Raw genomic sequence first — 22,700 nt, forward strand, 5'->3', positions numbered from 1 at the left:
AAGGGAGTTGACAATTGCAACACTATATCCTACTCCAAACTTGATAACCAAACCATGTATTTGTTCACATGATTCTAAGTTTTCCTGAGAATGGAATCTAGTTAAAACACCAACAAATGAAGGTTCAGATAATGTGATTTCAGTCCTCATAAGGTGAGAAAATATTAACATGCATTTACACTAGTACAAAAATGACCTACAGTCACATTTTTCAAAAAACGGCCTATGACACTTTTTATTAAAAGTGTGGCTAAATGTCATTAAAAAATCTAGTGACTGCTTTTAGATACATTTAAATTAGTTTTTGTGGCCATTGTACAAATAATCAAAACTTTAACCACACTTCATTATACCAAATGTGACAATTATTAGCCACACTCGAACGTTGTGACCAGATATCACCATCAGCTACGAATACTGATTAGCATTATGATACATTTTTTATATGAGACAATAGATAAGTATATGGTGACATGAGACAATTTTTGTATGTTTCTATACCATGGTCTCCTTTTAGACATATGAAAGTCAATGTAGCTAAAAGGTGGTACATATGGTCACATTAAATATTTGTGTGTCCATAGGTGGTGTTTACTAGTGACTTAGTAAAAGCAAGAAAACAAGTTACTTTTAGTAGTATATGATTATGTGCCTTTTATTATGTGTGTCACAATATGATGAAATGACTTTAAAAAATAAATATTGTGAGTGTAAGTAGCATTTGGTTATGGTTACAATTATTATGCGTGTCTATAAGTATATCTAGGTATAAAAGACATATAATGTCTACATAAAACGAAAATATGTTGCTGTAAGTATTTACTAGTGGCTTATTAATATATTTTGTGCTTTATTTATTTATTTATTTATTTATTTTTTGGGAGAGGGAGACCCTCTGACAACTTTCATAAAACAAAAAGAAAACGATAGAAAATGATGAAAAGGGCTAAAAGGGGTCATGGGAGTAATTATCTATTCGGATAAATAATAATAATAATAATAATAATAATAATAATAAGAAGGATTATTAGTAATTAATAAAATTAATTAGATTATTTTAATTAAATGTATACTTGCATCTCTAGGGCGGAAATTGCTTTTTTCATAAACCACTTCAGTTAAGTTAAGTTGAACTTAGGCTAGATTCTATCATTATGACTAATCCCAGGGACTAGAATTGACAAGTTTCGGAACATGTCATTTTCCCCCATTTCCCTTCCCTCGGACCTGTAAGGACTCTAGCCGAAAGGCATTCAACTCAACCAAAATTATCTATATAAATATCCTAGCATTAGAGACTTTAGGGTTTAGGGTGAGAGAGAGAGAGAGAGAGAGTCGCTGGAATCTGTCAAGAATGGGTGTGTGTGTGTGTGTGTGAAAATAGTGTTCATCAGCATTGTCGTTCAAGCAAGTAGGAACTGATGGATGGTTCAGGTCAACTCCTTCCCAACAACTGAAGAAAAACCTCGAATATGGTTGGGTCTGGACATCGTCGAGCCTTCCTTTTGTTTTGCTGCCTCACCGCTGCCTCCATGGGTGTTGTTGAAACATCAATTCTGGGGGAAAGAAGCCAGTCGAAAATTGGAGAATCGAAGATGCAGCTTTGGTGGGTTGGTCTTTGCGTTAAGTAGTAAGGCAGTGAAATTGTAGGGCTTTTCAATATTACTGGATGATGATGGCGAATTCCGTAATTGAATATCTCTTCAAATATAATAATCAATAGTTTGAAGTTTGAAATTTGAGTGTGGAGAATATTAATATTTGTGTATTGCTATTCCTAGTTGTTTTCATAATCATCCACTTCACAACAAGTTTAACGGATGTCATTCATTTGTCAACTGAAATCGATTTAGTGTTTGATGAAAAAACTTACTGATAAACTAACTTGCATATTTGAATATGGATGTTGTTGTAGAGCCGGTCCAATCAGAGGAAATGGAGTGAAGGAATGAGAAAAAAGGGAGAAAGCAATACAAGATTAGAAGGAGAAAGGTAAAACAACATATAAAATTTAGGAAATAATTTTTTCCTCTGTAGAGGCGATGAGAAGTAGGAGCAATCGGATTTAGGATTCTAAACAAAATCATGAGGATTGGAATTGAAATAAATAATGGGAATGAAAGGAGGGAAAACAACAAAAAGTGAGGGAGTGTGAATTTGTAACAAAACTAAAATTCAAAAGATTTTGAATTCATGGAAATTGAATTTTATTTGTTCGTTTGCAAAAACAATAAGGAATGTCAATTTACCCATTTTATATAGTTTTTTTTATGGTTTATAAATATATAAACTTTTTATGGATTTTGCTTCCAATGACCTTTAAATACTCAAAATATATATCTTTTTCTTTTTATTTATGATACTATATAAAGAAACTAAAAAAATAGTCATTGTGGTTTGTTATAAGCTTTCATACGTTTTAGTAATTTGGTTTTCGATTTGATCTCTCTTAAAATTGAAAATGTTATATTACCCTTCAAATGACTATTGGACTCATGTTATAAGTTTGGGTTTAGTGACATGGATCGACCATTTAATCATCATAACGGTTGTATATATATATATATATATATATATATATATATATATATATATATATATATATATATATATATATATATATATATATATATATATATATATATATATATATATATATAAAAGTGAGCTTTCAATCGAGAACATTTTTTATCGCGAGAACATTTGACAACAAATTTGACCACACAATTTTTTTAATTAAAATTATAAAATAATATTCATATAAATCAAAAAATAATTACAAACAACTAAAAAAAACTCACTAACTAACATAACTCACCACCCAACCAACACCACCGACCATCACTACCTACCACCCATCACCACCACCGCCAACCACCACCCATCACTAACCACCACAGCCAACCACCAACCATCACCCACCACCCACCAGCCACCACCACCAACCACCACCCGCCACACCACCGCCCCCCACCACCAACAACAACCACTCGCTACCACCATCACCACCTAACCACCACCACCCGCCACCACCACCCAGCTCCACCATCCATTACCATCACCCGCCACCACCACCCATCACTACCCACCACCACTAACCGCCACCTACCACCCATCGTTACCCACTACCCATCATGCATCACTATCCACCACCCGCCACCACCCACCACAACCACCATTCACCACCCAACACCATCACCACCCAACACCATCACCAGCCAAGCACCATCACCGGCCGCCACCGCCCACCTCCACCACCCATCATCATCACCCAACCAACACCACCCACCACCATTATTTACCACCCATCACAACCACCCGCCACCACCACCACCCATCACTACCCACCACTACCGACTAACCATCACTACCCACCACCACCAACCACCACCGACCACCTATCGCTACCTACCACCATCACCACCTGCCACCCAAGCACCACCACCCACATCCACCAACCATTACCACCACCACCCACACCCACTCACCATCCACCAAAATCACCACCCATCATTATCACCACTACTCGCTACCACCCACCCACCAATACCACCCATCACCACCACCCATCATCACCACCACCCGCCGCCACCAACCCCACCCCACCAATAAAAACCACCACTCGTCACCACCATCCAATAATCACCACCACCTATTACCACCACCTACCTTCACCACTCGCCTCCACCACCCATCACCACCACCACCACCCCCACCCACCCACCCACCACAACCACCCTCACCCACCACCCACCGAGACCACCACCACCTACCACCATCACCACCGACCACCATCTCCATAACCCACCTCCATCACCCATCACCACCATCCCACCCATTACCCAAAAAACCACCACCCACCACCACCGCCCACCTCTACCACCCACTACTTGTTGGATTAGTGTCTAAGTCCATAACTATATTTGGTATGTACTTGAGCCGGTTATGCATGGTCCTTTTGAATTGCCTTCACTAAATCAACATGACTGGAGGAATAATATAGAAAGAGGTGATTATGATTTATTAATATATTATAAGACTAATATATTAAAAGAGAGATTATATTTGTTTAATTAACATTGGTAAATAATTTTATTCATGTTTTACCAAAAGTCAAACCGGTCAGAATCAACGGTTGAATTCCACAAGGTCAACGGTCAGCTTTGTGAAAGTTAAACTCATGCCGTGACCATTACTTATTCACATCGTGAGGATGCATGGACAAAAAAATCGTGATTATGGGCACCGTCGCAATTTCAGCCTTCATGTTCGGCGAGCAATAAAGAGTTTTTAAATATAGATATATCTTTTCTGATATGGGATGGATGGAGTACCTAGTTATATGGGCCTCATCTAAGACTAGTCCCTTGACATCTCCAAACTTTGGATCCTATATTTGGTCCATGAAGTACCTTGCTCCATCCCTAAATTCTATTTTCTTTTCCATTCCTCTAAGGCCTTCTACCTCGATGTTTTCTTCTGCTATGGCCTCGAGCTAAGCATTTTTAATATATGAGATTAGAACAAACTAGATAATCATCAAAAGTGCTTTGACTCTATGAGGATTAACTCTTTCCTTACTACTTAAGGCATCGGCTACGATGTTAGCTCTTCCTAGATGATAATGGATCTCACATTCATAGTCACTAAGAAATTCCAACCATCTTCATTATCGCATGTTGAGTTCTTTTTCATCAAAAATGTGCTAAAGACTCTTGTGGTCCGTGTAGATTATACACTTCAATGTGGAAAGCTAATGACACCATATTTTAATGCAAAAACTATAGCCCCCAACTCTAGGTTGTGGGTGGTGTAGTTGTTCTCATGCACCTTGATTTAATGTGAAATGTATACTATAACTTTATCCATTTTCATCAATACACATCCCAATCCCTAATGCGAGGCGCCGTAATATATAATGAAATCATCAGTACCCTTTAGAAGGGGTAGTATTGGTGCACTGCACAACATTTCCTTCAACTTTTGGAAAGATGCTTCTTGTTTGTCTCACCAAACAAATTTTGTTTCCTTTTCAGTTAGTGTTATGAGGAGTTTAGATATTCGATAGAAATTCTCTATGAATCTCTGATAATAGCCTGCTAAGCCTAAGAATTAACAAACCTCGGTTAGTGTCTCGGGTGCTTACCAATTCTTCATAGCTTCAAACTTGGAAGGATCAATTTGAATTCCTTTACTAGTTACTACGTGCCCTAGAAAGTGTTATTCTCTAATCCAAAATTTGCACTTGAATAATTTTTGCAAACAACTTTTCTCTCCTTATCAGCTCTAGGATCACTCAAAGATGTTGCCCATGCTCTTCCTTGGTTCGTGAATAGATCAAAATATCGTCAATGAATACTATCACGAATTTATCCAATTATGTCTTGTATACTAGGTTCATGAGATCCATAACATTTGTTGGGGAATTGGTCAGTCCAAAAGGCATGAACAAGAACTTGTAATTACCGTATCAGGTTCTAAATGCAGTCTTCTTCCATTACTCAAAGTTGATGATATCCAAATCTCAATTCAATATTTGAGAAATATCTGGATCCTTTTAGTTGGCCGAACAGATCATCCATTCGGGGAAGTGGATTTTGATTCTTAATGATTAACTTATTTAATTACCTATATTCGATGCACATTTGGAACGATCCATCTTCTCTTGACAAATAGGATGTGTGATCCGCAAGGCGAAAAGCTTGGTCTGATAAAACCCTTGTCAAGAAGTTCCTTTAAATGGCTGCAGAGCTCTTGTATCTCTAACAGTGCCAATGTATAGAAGTTCCATTAGATGGCTGGAGAGGTCTTGTATCTCTGACAGTGCCAATGTATATGAGACTTTTCTACTGGGGCATCTCCTGGAATTAGATCAATCTGAAACTCGAATTAACATGTTTTGGGTAATCCAGATAGATCTTCAGGGAATACTTAAGTGTAATCGCAAACCTGAGGTACCTCCTCGATCCTTCTCTTACTATCTTTCTTATCGACAATGTGGTATAGAAAGGCATAATACTTTTTTGTGTAAGTATTTTATGGGTGTCATGTAGGAAATTATCTTAAGTTCTTTACTAGTTTTATCTCCGTAGACGATTAAGAATTCCCCACTCAATAAGGGTAAATGCAATGGTTTCTCAAAGAATAATAATTTTACATGATTAGGGGATAACCAATCCATGCCAATGATGATATTATTGTTGGGTTTTAGTATACTACAACATCCTATGGTGCACATTTGGATCTATGTTTTCTCTATTATACATGCAAATATGAAGTTTCCAAGGTATTACCCTATACTAGCATACAAATATCATATACTACACAAGAATCTATTTAGGATAACATACTTTATGGTGGAGCTTGAAATCTTGATGTATCTAGCCTTAAGAGCTTAGCCCCAATAGTGTGGAAGCCTCAAGTGCAATCACAACACACCATGGACAAAGGATGAACTTGAGAGAGAATCTTCATGCACCCAAAAACACCCATGAACTCCAAGAACATCATGTGTAACAACAAGTGGTGTTTTTAGGTCATGATGCATGTATTTATATGTGTGGTATTTCAAGAGTCATGGGTATAACCCAAATCCATACCCATGGGTTTTATGATCCATGGTTCATGTAGCCCAACTCTTTATGTATCCATACATAAACTTTGTCCAACATGGATCATAAGCCCAACACATATAAATATAACTAATTAACATAATTAGCCCCCATAGATTTAATTAGTCTCTTTTGATCACCAAATTAATTCTTGATCAATACTAATTAACTCATATGATTTCATATTAATATATTATAACTTATAATATATTAATAAATCATATATAACATCTTCTCTCAAAAGTCAATCCTAACAAATTGTCCTGATGATATGCAACCTAAATGGACAATGCTACTCTCGGGTCAAGTACATACCAATAATAGTTATGGGCTTACACATCTAATCCAACAATTAAAACTTCCAATGACCATAGGTATGGGATTGTCGAGAAAAGCATGGTTGCTTAATGTTAAAGTACAATCTTTATGTACTTCCTACGTACTACCTATTTGACCATTAGCCATTTCTACCCTATATGATTCCCTAAGTTTACGAGATGGATGATTTAGCAACTTCCTAAACTCGGGAGTAATATAGCTTTTATTGGAACCGGTATCGAAAAACACATTTGCATATAAATCATTGATTAAAAACATACCCGGTACTACCGTAGGTTCTTGGACGGCCTCCTTGGCTCTTATAAAAAATGCTTGTCTTCTAGTATTTTTTCCATGTCCCCTCGACTTTGGACAATTCTTCCTGATATGCCCAACCTTGTTGCAATTAAAACATGCTCTACCTTTTGATGTTGTTGCGGTTCCTTAGTTTGTTGGAGTTATACATCTATTGGAAAGATGACCTTTTATTCCACAATCGGTACAAATCCAACAAGCTCCGGTATGCTGATACCGACACTGATTACATTTTGGACTACCTCCTATGGAAGTCCCTGTGGGGTTGTTGTAACCGCATAAGCCTGAATCGCTGCATGTTTCTTAGCCCTTCTTTTCTATTCCTTTACAAACTCTCTTTTTATCCTCTACCCTTGGGAGATCTTCCTTCTAAACCATTGTGTTGTGACAAATCTCTTGATTTGTTAGGCTAAAGTAAAGTCTGCTAGCACTATCGTACGTGCTTGGCTTTGAGGCGGCAACTAAACCTTGAATGGGTTGAGGCAGACCCCAAATGTATCTTTCCACCTTCATATATTCCAAAGTGACCATTCTAGAACATAAGGTGGAGAGATCATTAAAAAGGTTTGTATAAGTACCAATGTCAACTTCCTTCATCACCAACTCCCATAACTCCTGTTCTAGCTTCTGGACTTCTTCACGGGGGAAATATTCTTCAAAAATGAGCTGCTTCATCTTGGTCCAAGACATGAAGTTTGCAACACTAATACCCATAGTATTTGTGTAATTAGTCCATGTCCCCTCGACTTTGGACAATTATTCTTGATATGCCCATCCTCGTTGCAATTAAAACATGCTCGACCTTTTGATGTTGTTGCGGTTCCTTAGTTTGTTGGAGTCATACATCTATTGGCAAGATGACCTATTATTCCACAATCGGTACAAATCCAACAAGCTCCAGTATCCTGATACCCACACCGATTACATTTTGGACTACCTCATGTGGAAGTCACTGTGGGGTTGTTGTAACCGCATAAGCCTGAATCGCTTCATGTTTCTTAGCCCTTCTTTTCTAGTCCTTTCCAAACTATCTTTTTATCCTCCACCCTTGGGAGATCTTCCTTCCGAGCCATTGTGTTGCGATAAATCTCTTGATTTGTTAGGCTAAAGTAAAGTATGTTAGCAATGTCGTACGTGCTTGGCTTTGAGGCGGCAACTAAACCTTGAATGGGTTGAGGCAAACCCCAAATGTATCTTTCCACCTTTTTATATTTCGGAGTGACCATTCCAGAACATAAGGTGGAGAGATCATTAAAAAGATTTGTATAAGTACCAATGTCAACTTCCTTCATCACCATCTCCCATAACTCCTGTTCTAGCTTCTGTACTTCTTCATGGGAGAAATATTCTTCAAACATGAGCTGCTTCATCTTGGTCTAAGCCATGAAGTTTCCAACACTAACACCCGTAGTCTTTGTGTAATTAGTCCACCAGCTCATGGTTGCATCTTCCATGGTACAAGTGACAAATTTTACCATGCAATCCTCCTCACAAAAGCTTATCTCAAATATTGATTCCCTTTTCTCTATCCACCTATTTAAACCGACTACACCTTCATTTTCCATGGAAGGATTTTGGTTTACAATTCATAAAATCCTTATATGAAAAAACTCTAGATGGACCTCGATTTTCTCCATGAGAACTTTCCCCACCATTACCTCTCGAACACGTGTTCCTATTGGTTTCTAGGTTTATGATTGCATTGTCGACACGTTGGGCTACTAAGGCCTCAATCGCAGCTCAGTTCTTGGGTTCAGTGTTAGGGTCTAGCGGTGTTGGGTTTCTTCTTATATGTGGCATGATTCTACATTCAAGGTATATGTTAGTTATTGTATTCTTTATAATTAGTCAAGATTAGTTTGAGAATTAGTTAAAGAGTTGACTATAACAAGATAATAAACCAAGTATACACCAAATTTCACAATTCAATAGGGTCATTTGTGAAATACATATATTTTAAATAATTTTCATTGATTTTGGTTACATTTTACATCAAAATTTCCCTAAATGTTTACAAAGAAGGGTGGTTTGAACAAGAAAAGTTTATATGTTACATAGAAAAGACATGGTTGCATCCTATAATCTGCTAACTTTTCCCTCCTTAAAACCTAAAATTATAGTTCCCAACTTTCCTAGCTTAAACTATCTACCATATACCAAGATAAACTATTATCAATGCTACTAACTGTGCCATCTGGTGCTATAGGTACTGATCGTCACCTCCATAGTAACTGCATCAATCTCTGACACTATCACCATATGCTCTAATTCTCCCACATGCTGCTCTAAACCCTCGATCTTAATCAGTTGAAATTCAAGTAGAGAATGACACTCCTCTAAATGGTTGTATACATGCAGGATCCTCATCTTATCCACATCCCTACTCTAATCTAACTCATGCATCCTGCCGGTCAACATCCTCACATCCCTCCTCAATTATATCAGATCCAACTATCTACGATGTATATTGTTATCATGTCGGGCTACCCATGGAACCAACAACGAAATCACCCTATTAGTAGGATCCTACAGAATATGGTCTAGAAGTGGTGCCTATGAGGAATCTCCAACCTCGTAAATGATGGGTTTTGAGCAGAACATCATTCATATGGTGTACATGCAACCCTAATTCTTTAGATCTAGGTTTTCCTCAAGTTATACTGTAACAACTCAAATTTTTCAAACAAATTTTTTTTTTCATTTTTAAAACATAATTGTTTCCATTAAAAACAAGGCATAAATAGTTTAATTATTCGGTCAATACAATTATTCAAACTCCCAAGATCATAAAACAATCTTCAGTGTGTATCGATCATGCCGGCGCCTTCCCACGGTCCTCGCTAGTACCTGAAATACATACACAACAACTGTAAGCATAAATGCTTAGTGAGTTCCCCAATATACACTTACACACATACGCCTTTCCAGGCCCTGACCTTCCGGTCCTCAATACAACGCCTTCCGGCCCATAACATAATCGCCTTCCGGCCCATAACATATTGCCTTCCGGCCCACATATCATACATAGCACATATAACAATTAACTTACCACATATAGCATACATATCACATAACATATTCGACCTTCCGGTCACACAGTCAAACCCTTCCGGGTACAGTATAGTGAGAAGACTCACCTCGTATATGCTGAAAGCTAGCAACTCCTGAAATGACTCGTGCACAACCGACGAGCTACAACCTCCCTATAACATTACGTAACTCATTAATACTTATCTCTTCTAAGTGTGACTATCCCTAAGAAGTCAGACTTAGGTCAACTCTGGTCAACGGTCAACGGTCAGCTCAACCGGACTCGGCGAGTACCATGGCGACTCGGCGAGTCTAGACGTCTTCCAACTTTCTGAGATTCCTTATCTACTCGTCGAGTACCCTCATCGACCCGACGAGTTACTCCTGGAAGAATCGCGGGGCCACCCCGACTCCACTCGCCGAGTCTGAAGAACAACTCGGCGAGTCCCAGTAAATCTTCAAGCTACTCGCCGAGTCTGAAGAACAACTCGGCGAGTCCATGCCATGCAGACGAGTAACTGCTTCCTGAATTACGTATGGTCCCAAGATATACAACCATGGGACCCTCTGGACGTCTAAACATCTCTTTACTGTGGGTATAACATCTGGGTAATAACATAATAACCCATCTAATCACTAAATGGGTTTTTCATAAACCCTAGGTTCATAGGCACATTAACTAACATAATTGATCCGAGTATTACCTGAGAACGTTCTCTCTGTGTCCCCCAAACCTCAGGACTCGATCCTCCTTGATATTCCTTTGACCAATTTCTTCTTCTTCTTGTCTAACCAATTCTTCCAAGTTCCAAAAGCTTTCTCTCCTGCTCTAGACGTCCACAGCGATTAGGGTTCTTCTCAATCGACCAAAAGACTGAAAATGACGGCCTAAGAGGCGTTATATACGATTCAAACTGAACGGTTAGGGTTTCTGCTGAACAGCGTCGACTCGCCGAGTCCATACCTGGACTCGTCGAGTCCCGTCGCGATCCCGCGACCAAGTCTGCGATCCTACTCGGCGAGTCTAGGCTCCAACTCGCCGAGTCCCCTCTTAAATCACCCCAAAAACATAATTTTAATAATACCTGAGATTCCGGGCTGTTACAACTCTCCCCCACTTGGATTAGACTTCGCCCTCGAAGTCTCACTCTGCAAATAGTTCCGGATGCTGCTCCCGCATTTCGCGCTCCGGTTCCCAAGTCATTTCTGATCCCTTACGGTGTTGCCATTGAACCAACACCAGAGGTACTTCCTTGTTCCTCAGAACCTTGATCTTCCGATCCCTGATCGCCACTGGTCTCTCCGCGTAATTCAGGCTCGCATCCACCTGAATATCCTCCAATGGAACCACTGCCGACTCATCGGCTATGCACTTCCTCAACTGCGATACATGAAAAGTGTCATGGATCTGACCCAACTCCGCTGGCAACTCCAACCGATAGGCTACCCGGCCTACCCTTGCAACCACACGAAATGGCCCAATATACCGGGGCCCCAATTTGCCCCTCTTCCTGAATCGAATCACTCCTTTCCAAGGAGAGACCTTCAGGAGAACGAAGTCGCCGACTTGAAATTCAAGCTCGGATCGGCGCCTGTCTGCATAACTCTTCTGTCGGCTCTGGGCAGTCAATAATCTTTGTCTCACTTGTTGAATCTGCTCTGTCGTCTGGAGTATGATCTCCGTGCTGCCCATCACTCTCTGTCCCACCTCTTCCCAGCAAATGGGAGTCCGACACCTCCTACCATACAACAGCTCGAAAGGCGGCATACCAATGCTCGAATGATGGCTGTTGTTGTAGGAAAACTCCGCCAATGGTAAATACGCATCCCAACTACCCCCGAAGTCTAACACACACGCTCGGAGCATGTCCTCCAGTGTCTGAATTGTCCGCTCGCTCTGACCGTCTGTCTGGGGATGGTATGCGGTACTAAAATGCAACTTAGTACCCAGCTCCTCATGGAATTTCTTCCAGAACCTGGAAGTGAAGCGCACATCGCGGTCTGACACAATCGAGATCGGCACTCCGTGCCGAGATACCACCTCTTTCACGTATATCTCCGCTAACTTTTCCGCTGAAGAACTCTCACTGATGGCAAGGAAATGTGCACTCTTCGTCAACCTATCCACAATCACCCAAATTGCGTCCACTCCCCTAGCAGTCCTTGGCAATTTGGTGATAAAATCCATAGTGATCTGTTCCCACTTCCACTCGGGGATCTCCAATGGCTGTAACTTGCCATGCGGTCTCTGGTGCTCAGCTTTAACCCTACGGCAGGTCAAGCACCTCTCAACGAACCATGCCACGTCCCTCTTCATACAGGGCCACCAATATTCCTTCCTTAAATCCAAATACATCTTTGTAGCACCGGGATGGATCGAGAATTTCGATTTATGAGCCTCTTCCATCAACGTAATACGCGTACCGCCCACGAACGGCACCCAAATCCGACCCTGAAACGTCATAAGGCCTCGACTATCCTTGACAAACTCTGAGATTAACCCCACAACCCGCTCTTTCTTCTGCATTTCTGGTCGCACAGCCTCAGCCTGTGCCCTACGAATATCATCCAATACAGGAGTCATCACGGTCAGTCTCAAGCACACATCTCGCAATGGAGTGCTCTCCGCCCTGCGGCTCAATGCATCGGCTACCACATTAGCCTTGCCTGGGTGGTACAGGATCTCACAATCATAATCCTTGACCACATCCAACCACCTCCTCTGACGCATATTTAGGTTGGGTTGATCCATCAAATACTTCAAACTCTTATGGTCCGTGTATATCGTACATCGAACCCCATACAAGTAGTGACGCCAAATCTTGAGAGCGAACACTACTGCCCCCCAACTCTAAATCATGCGTGGGATATCTCGCCTCATGAGGCTTCAGCTGCCTCGACGCATAAGCTATCACATGACCCCTCTGCATCAACACTGCACCCAATCCCGAAATCGATGCGTCACAATATACCACGAAATCTTCCATCCCTTCTGGAAGAGCTAATATCGGGGCTTCGCACAATCTTTGGCGAAGTGTCTCAAAGGAGGTCTGCTGCTCGGGCCCCCATGAGAACGTAACACCCTTCCGGGTCAATCTGGTGAGTGGCACAGCGATCTTGGAGAAATCCTTGATAAATCTCCGATAATACCCTGCCAACCCAAGGAAACTTCTGATCTCAGAGGGTGACTTCGGCACCTCCCAACTCATCACCGCCTCAACCTTGGCCGGATCGACCAATATCCCTTTCTGATTAACCACATGTCCTAGAAACTGGACCTCCCGCAACCAGAATTCACATTTGGAGAACTTTGCATAAAGTTTCTCCGACCTCAATACCTCAAGGACCTCCCTCAAATGCTCCTCATGCTGCTCTCTCGATCTCGAATACACCAGAATGTCGTCGATAAATACGATCACCGACCGATCCAACATCGGCCTGCATACCCTGTTCATGAGATCCATGAACACAGCCGGGGCATTGGTGAGTCCAAAAGGCATCACCACAAACTCATAATGCCCATATCGCGTCCTAAACGCTGTCTTCTGGACGTCTTCATCCCGTACTCTCACCTGATGGTAACCTGACCTCAGATCGATCTTGGAAAACCAAGATGCTCCCTGCAACTGATCGAATAAATCATCGATCCTCGGCAACGGGTAACGGTTCTTGACCGTTAGCTTGTTCAACTCCCGGTAATCAATGCACATCCGGTGTGAACCATCCTTCTTTTTGACGAACAGAATAGGTGCTCCCCATGGCGAGCTGCTCGGCCGAATGAATCCCTTCCCCAGCAACTCCTGGAGTTGCGAGGACAACTCTTGCATCTCTGGAGGTGCAAGACGATAGGGCACTTTAGCAATAGGTGTTGCCCCCGGAACCAGATCAATACTAAACTCTACTTGCCTCACAGGCGGTACTCCCGGCAACTCCTCGGGAAAGACATCTGAAAATTCGCGCACCACCGGAACTTCCTCAACTGACTTCGGTTTCTCGGAAACCTCCCGCGTATCCATCACATACGCCACAAAACCTTTACAGCCCTGCCGTAGACACTGCCTCGCCCTAGCGGCCGAACAAAAAGCTGATCCCGAACGGGTACCCTCGCCGTACACCGAAAGAACTCCCCCTCTAGGGTCTCGTATAGTCACCAACTGACGCTCACAGTCGATGACAGCGCCGAACCGGCTCAGCCAGTCCATGCCCACGATGACACAGACATCCCCCATCACGATAGGAATCAGATCAATTGGGAATCCAATCCCGAAAATCTCTAGTACACATCCCCGAAGAACCTCCGTAGCACAAATCACCTTCTCGTCAGCTATAGAAACTCTCAAAGGTCGACTCAACGACTCACGACTAACGCCGATATGCTGACTAAAGGCTAAGGACACAAAGGACCTACTCGCACCCGAGTCAAATAACACTAAGGCAGGCACAGAGTTCACAAGGAAAGTACCTACGCATATAATAACATAAGCATAACATCTTGACATTAAAATAAATACATGAATTACAACATACCTGCCACAACATCGGGCGCAGCGCGGACCTCCTCCGCAGTCAGCTGAAAGGCTCTCCCACGAGCCCTCGGGGCCTCGACCTTCACCGGTCGAGTCTCAGTAGTCCTGGCAACAGGTGCAGATCCCTGACGAAGCTGAGGGCACTCAGGCTTCCGATGGCCGGTCTGGTTGCAATGAAAGCAAACCGTAAATCCCTTGGGACACTCCCTAGCAATGTGTCCCTCCTTGCCACACTTGTAGCAAGCACCGGCTCGACACGCCCCATCGTGACCCTTACCGCACTTTACGCAAGTGCGGTTCTTCGAACCTCCCGTCCTCGAATCGGCGGACTTGATCCGCTTGGCTGCCGGCTGAGACTGAGCCGGTCGCCGGTCTGCCTGCTGAGACTCGGCCTCCTCCCTGGCCTGAGTCTCTAACTCGATCTCACGCTTCCTGGCATTCGCCTGAAGCTCAGTAAAAGTATGGTAAGTGGAGTTTGACACAAACTCCCGGATCTCCCTCCTCAGAACACCTAAGTACCGGCTCATCCGAGCCTGCTCTGTGGCCACTAGCTCGGGGCAAAACATCGCCCTCTCATGGAACTTCCGCGTGATCGCCGCCACCGAATCAGTACCCTGCTTGAGGGTTAAGAACTCCTGAACCAATCGTTCCCGCTCCACCGGGGGAACGTACTCATCCCTGAACATGGTAGTGAACCCCTCCCATGTCACTGCCGCAGTCTCTGCTAAAGTGAAGTTCGCCGTCACGAACTTCCACCAGTCCTTGGCTCCCAGACGGAGCTGGTTCAAAGCGAACCGTACCCTCAGGTGCTCCGGGCATGAACAAGTGTAGAAGCACCCCTCTATATCTGCGATCCACCTCATCGCAGCAATCGGATCCTGCGTCCCATCGAACTCTGGTGGCTTCGTGTTGCTGAACTCTCGGAACAACAATGAATCACCCCCCTGTGGCCTAGCAGCGGCCACAGCTGCGGTAGCTGCAGCGGTTGCAGCCTCAGTCAATGCGGCGTACCGCTCGTCGAACGTCTCCATCAGGGTGGTCTTGATAGACCCAAACATCTCCGGGATCTCAGCCCGGATCGCCGCCGCCACCTCCTCGTGGATCATCTGACGAATATCCTCGTCACTCACACCGCTCGTACTTGCCCCGTGCCGCGGTCTAACCATGATATCTCTGAAATACAACATAAAACTATCAGAGATTCTACCGAGTATAATCATACTCGTCACGCAACCCTACTCAGTCCCAGATATCCAGGGATTCTTACTTGGGCCTCCCACTGACCCGGTGTCCTCGGTAGTACGGGCCCAATACTACCGACCACACCGCATCAATGTTCATCCCAAGTCCTCCTCCCCAAACTCCAGATAGTGAGTACTCTACTTCTGATACGCTCTATCTACCCGCATACTAGCAAAGCATCTCATATAGGCAACTTCCCTAGACTAAGGCATCACAAATCAGGCCACTCTAGTCCTATCATGAATACCTAGTCTTCTAGCATGCATAACAATTCATATCATATAATATTGTAAGGTATTTTGGGGATCTTTACCGTTCGGGCGTTGACTGATCGTACACACTGCTTCTTTCTTGCTTACCACAAAACCATTTACAAAAGTTATGCCTTTATTTGAAAAGCTTCCTCAAATCCTCGGTTTGAGTTCAGATACCCCCCTAAGGTGCACCCGAATCCCTCAAACCAAGGCTTTGATACCAATTGTAACAACTCAAATTTTTCAAACAATTTTTTTTTCATTTTTAAAACATAATTGTTTCCATTAAAAACAAGGCATAAATAGTTTAATTATTCGGTCAATACAATTATTCAAACTCCCAAGATCATAAAACAATCTTCAGTGTGTATCGATCATGCCGGCGCCTTCCCACGGTCCTCGCTAGTACCTGAAATACATACACAACAACTGTAAGCATAAATGCTTAGTGAGTTCCCCAATATACACTTACACACATACGCCTTTCCAGGCCCTGACCTTCCGGTCCTCAATACAACGCCTTCCGGCCCATAACATAATCGCCTTCCGGCCCATAACATATTGCCTTCCAGCCCACATATCATACATAGCACATATAACAATTAACTTACCACATATAGCATACATATCACATAACATATTCGACCTTCCGGTCACACAGTCAAACCCTTCCGGGTACAGTATAGTGAGAAGACTCACCTCGTATATGCTGAAAGCTAGCAACTCCTGAAATGACTCGTGCACAACCGACGAGCTACAACCTCCCTATAACATTACGTAACTCATTAATACTTATCTCTTCTAAGTGTGACTATCCCTAAGAAGTCAGACTTAGGTCAACTCTGGTCAACGGTCAACGGTCAGCTCAACCGGACTCGGCGAGTACCATGGCGACTCGGCGAGTCTAGACGTCTTCCAACTTTCTGAGATTCCTTATCTACTCGTCGAGTACCCTCATCGACCCGACGAGTTACTCCTGGAAGAATCGCGGGGCCACCCCGACTCCACTCGCCGAGTCTGAAGAACAACTCGGCGAGTCCCAGTAAATCTTCAAGCTACTCGCCGAGTCTGAAGAACAACTCGGCGAGTCCATGCCATGCAGACGAGTAACTGCTTCCTGAATTACGTATGGTCCCAAGATATACAACCATGGGACCCTCTGGACGTCTAAACATCTCTTTACTGTGGGTATAACATCTGGGTAATAACATAATAACCCATCTAATCACTAAATGGGTTTTTCATAAACCCTAGGTTCATAGGCACATTAACTAACATAATTGATCCGAGTATTACCTGAGAACGTTCTCTCTGTGTCCCCCAAACCTCAGGACTCGATCCTCCTTGATATTCCTTTGACCAATTTCTTCTTCTTCTTGTCTAACCAATTCTTCCAAGTTCCAAAAGCTTTCTCTCCTGCTCTAGACGTCCACAGCGATTAGGGTTCTTCTCAATCGACCAAAAGACTGAAAATGACGGCCTAAGAGGCGTTATATACGATTCAAACTGAACGGTTAGGGTTTCTGCTGAACAGCGTCGACTCGCCGAGTCCATACCTGGACTCGTCGAGTCCCGTCGCGATCCCGCGACCAAGTCTGCGATCCTACTCGGCGAGTCTAGGCTCCAACTCGCCGAGTCCCCTCTTAAATCACCCCAAAAACATAATTTTAATAATACCTGAGATTCCGGGCTGTTACATATACATGCAAACAATCTTCCAAAGCATAAACCCTAATCTAACATTTCCAAGAACAAAATTCATATGAAAATAAGGGTTTGGAATATTATGGAGTGCCCTAAGTGTTGCACCTCTAATGGAGTCACAAACATTCTATGCAAAGGATGATGTAGGAGAGAGGGGGATTTTGACCATTCTAGGGTTTCTTAAAGCCTTGGACAAAAATCCCTTGTAATGGGGTCTATTTATACTTGTGGATGCAAGGGCTTTAGGTGGAAACCCTAATGTGACTGCTTAGGTATTAAGCAGCCCATGGACCCCTTTAGAATAGCCCTTGGACGAATTCCTTATGGGCTTCCCATAGAACTCGTCCAACCTTATTCCAAGGTAATCCATCAGCCCAATTGCAACTATCAAATAATTACAAAAATAGTCCCCTTTATTTAATCAGTCTCTTTTGACCACCAAATTAATTTCTGATTAATACTAATTAAATATGATTTCCGAATAATATATTAATCTTGTAATATATTAATAAAACATTTTGAGTATGAATTTATTATTGATATAATAGATTCTACTCTCTCTCCTCTTCTCATCCTATCAAGTTGCATGAGTGAAGGAAACCCAAAAGGACCATGCTCATAATCGGGTCAAGTACATACCAAAATAGTTATGGGCTTAGACACATAATCCAACAGTCTCCCACTTGTATAAGTCTAATAAATATCTTTTACAATTACGACTTTAGAACCTGATTAGCAATCATAGCTTTCAAAAGCTGCGGTTGAACTCTGATCTTATCTGCAACACGTCCTTTAGATAAGGGATCATATATTCCTCCATTCTAGATATCGTATGAACTGAGATATGGATTATAACCATTCTCTCTATTCATGTGTTGTTTCCCGATTTCCGATTTATGACGAATGACAACAGACTATAATTGAACACATCAACTTAGTCCAGGCTTGGCCAAGCGCTTAGGGTGTCATCACTAAATCATCGAGGGACCTATAGATATCACTTTTATCCCACAATGGATAAAAGGAACGGATAAATTTCGACTCGTATGCTTGCTCTATTCACTCATTAAATTACACACAAAAATACGTTTTATAACACCAATTTACTAGTGCGTTAACGTATTATCAATGTGCAACTGACTTGCAAACTGCAACTTATATCTATTGGTTTCAAGAATATAAGATATTATCATCTCATAATCACTCGTGATAAAATCCATGAAGCGATTCACGTGAGCATGGGTTTAATCCAATACACAAATCTTATTTCAGGAGCACTCATGAACGTTGCAGCAAACTTTAGCTATGTCTAGACACTCTAGACAATCTACAAGCCAATTCATGACAATTTTGCCTCATACCTACTTCCAACGTATGATCGACTGTGGATGTTTGAATAATCTTATTATTCAGGAAGTCAAAACATGCGAAGTGAAACACAAGAATAATCAAATCCAATATGGCCTCAAAACTTGTGAGTATAAATAAAACACCTTTTATTTAATCACCATATCGATTGCACACTATTCATTGTATAATGTTTCGGATAATCAACTTAATACTTGAATTGAAACAATAGTCATCCCATGCTCCAAGTATGTACACTATGTTTACCTATGGTCCTTACTTTGTGAAATAGATTAATTGAACACATTCCCAATGATGCTCATTTCACAATTCCTAATCTTTATCATAAGTGTAAAAATACCAATTCTTGCCACTATTAGAATATGTTAGATTCTAACATTTTATGCAATGATCCATTTGTAACTTAATGGCACTAAAGTCACAAAGACTCTGCCAATGATATTACAAAGTGCTCCATTGGAGATAGTTACAAGACAAATCCATGAAAGTGAAGTCTCAAATTCAAAGTACATACCTTTGAATATCCTTCTTGCATAAAAGTTTCTAATCTACATAGATTCATATTATCCAACCCCCATTATGAAAACATTTCCATATTTTCCATAAGACAACTCATTCTTAATAGAATTCTATCTATTTATAATAATTCCAATATGTTCCATTCAATACTTTACTTCCAACAGACCACAAGTGACCAATCCTTGGTGAACCTTAGATTGTCCTTGATAGTTGTTTAATTATTTTAGTCATATCTGGTTCTGGTCCCTTTTTCCCTGAAAATGCCCTAGGCATTTGGAAAATCAGAACTGTCGAATATTACAGCATATGTAATTGATCCTATACCCGAAGCGTATGGGATACGATACATAATGTCTTATATAAAGACATGATACTTTCCTAGTCTCTTTCTATAATATTGCCATATATATATATATATATATATATATATATATATATATATATATATATATATATATATATATATATATATATATATATATAATTCCCTTATGTTGAATCTTTTCAATATATTATTCATATATGTCATTTGACTAAATTTTGATTAAAATTTCTCGATCTAAGCTTTTAGAACAGAAATGAAGTATAAATTTCTCTCCCTTAATTATATCAAAACAACTTTTCAACCTCTGCAACTTTGTAAAATGAAACTTTATTTTCTATAACTAATATTGCTAACTTGCAATACATAATAATCATGCTCCCACTAACATGATAATTATTTCCTTACCAGCATAACACTTATGCTCCCACTAGCTTTGATATGTATTCAGAAATCAGTTGGACTTCTAGAAATCAATACTTATTGACTTTCATTACCAAAGTTCAATTTTCTTATACGTGATGCTTCGATAGGACTTTATCTAAGCTCATACACCTTTTATTAGAAAGATCATATGTGTGTCTAGACTATTTCAGAACTTATATCAATAAGTTCCAAATGTTAAGCCTAACGGCCAAATCTCACAATTCTAACCATGAAGAGGGATGTCGTAATCATGATCGGATTTGAGAATGCAATTTTCACAATCGCTATCTCCTTAAAATCTTCCTAGTGAAAGCATTTCCTCATAATCATTTTCATGAAGGAGAGAAACATTATGACACTCAGATTTTATGATGTATGTGTTTCTATCCATGTGAATTTTTCATAACCATAATTGCAAGACAATGTTTGTGAAAAATCAAAACTCATATGGACTGAACTTGTTCAATCTTTATTTCTTGCTGCCTGGCAGCACAAGGGTCTACCATGTCTTCTAAGTAGCCAAGCAACTTATCCATACAGATTAATTAACTTTCATCAATCAAGGTGCTTTGCTTTATGAAATGGATTGAGACCTCTTAGAACTCACATGCATAGTCAACTTTACTAGAATGGCATAGAAACAAGAATATGTCAACACGATAGGTTATAAACCTCAAGTCGTGTTCTAGTGATAAACAATAGGTTTACTCTTGATTTATTCTTGAAACTTTTCAAGATCATTTAGACTCCTACTATCCTCTTCACATATAAGATTCTCTTGTCAAGAAACATTCCTTGACAAAAAAATATTCAAGAGTTAGTGTGGGTTTCTATCAAGACAAAACCACAACACACGATTGGTCTTATTTGGTCTTTGTCTTATCCAAGACATCACAACTTACCAATTTCAAATATGCAGGAGTAAGAAACATTTCTGCTCCACATTTGATGATGTGTTATAAACCAACTTACGACATGTCACCCAATACACAATCTTGGAGTACGACTCTAAGACTTGATTTTGGAACGAAGTACGATTCACCTTTTGATTTAACCATTCAACAATTTATGATTCATATTCTAAGCCATACTAGCGCACTAAGGTGTTCTTAGAGGATCAATTGTGACATGGTTTCATAATCATAAGCTAATCATAAAACACGATACTTAAGTACTCTCCCTGCTTTTCAGATTGGAGAAACTTTTATCTTTCTGCCTAATTGATTCTTCTTATTCGTTCTGCTATACATTGAAACCTTTTCAACGATTTAGAATTACACTTAATCTTGTAAACATAACAAGATTTACTAAACCTTTTAGTAAATCATGACGAAAAGTCTCATCATTCTTTGTGATTGACTTTACTAGTGCATAACAATGTGTACTAGATTCCCTAGTCCTTCACTTGACTCACATACTTGTGTGAACAAGGAATTAGTCTTAATTTCCCAATTATGAAGGTTCTCATTCATCACACAACACAAGTCGCACGATTCCAAGTTTCTGTCCAATTGAAACTTGGGTGATGAGAATCATTCCCTAATTCGTATATTTTTTACACTACCATAAATAACATAACTAAGAATCACATCCATTTTCAACATTGCTAACAATAGAAACATACAAACATCAATTTTCACAAAAATCATTGCAAGGATATATATATATATATATATATATATATATATATATATATATATACATATATATATATATATATATATATATATATATATACATACACACACGACAAAAATCAAATTTTATTTTATTTATAAAAACATGGAAAAGCTTGTCCTTACAGTCGCAATTACAAATGAAAACTATGTAAATATTCCTAAGCAATCTATCCTAAGTCTTCTAAGTAACAGCTCAAAAATCCGATCTTCAAACCATGCGATCGAAATCTATTTTTTCGTGATCAGACTCAACTCACTCTTCCTTTTAAGCTTCCTTTCTTTTATTTTATCAAGTAACATCAAAATGTAATCTTATCAAATAATGTATTAAGAATCTACAAATAGGAACTTAATAGAATTAGATAGTGGATTAACCTGAAGCAGAG

General features: G+C 40.6%; 1 long non-coding RNA gene across 1 annotated transcript; it reads left to right on the forward strand.

Annotated features, from left to right (window-relative positions):
• Positions 1-1,257: 1,257 nt before the first annotated feature.
• LOC122195484 (uncharacterized) lies at positions 1,258-2,210 on the forward strand. The gene is made up of 2 exons (XR_006185728.2): positions 1,258-1,606; positions 1,916-2,210. It is a non-coding gene; the product is annotated as an uncharacterized LOC122195484 (long non-coding RNA).
• The last annotated feature ends 20,490 nt before the right edge of the window (positions 2,211-22,700 follow it).

The sequence above is a fragment of the Lactuca sativa genome, chromosome 3, assembly GCF_002870075.4.
Source record: "Lactuca sativa cultivar Salinas chromosome 3, Lsat_Salinas_v11, whole genome shotgun sequence".
NCBI classification, from domain to species: Eukaryota; Viridiplantae; Streptophyta; class Magnoliopsida; order Asterales; family Asteraceae; genus Lactuca; species Lactuca sativa.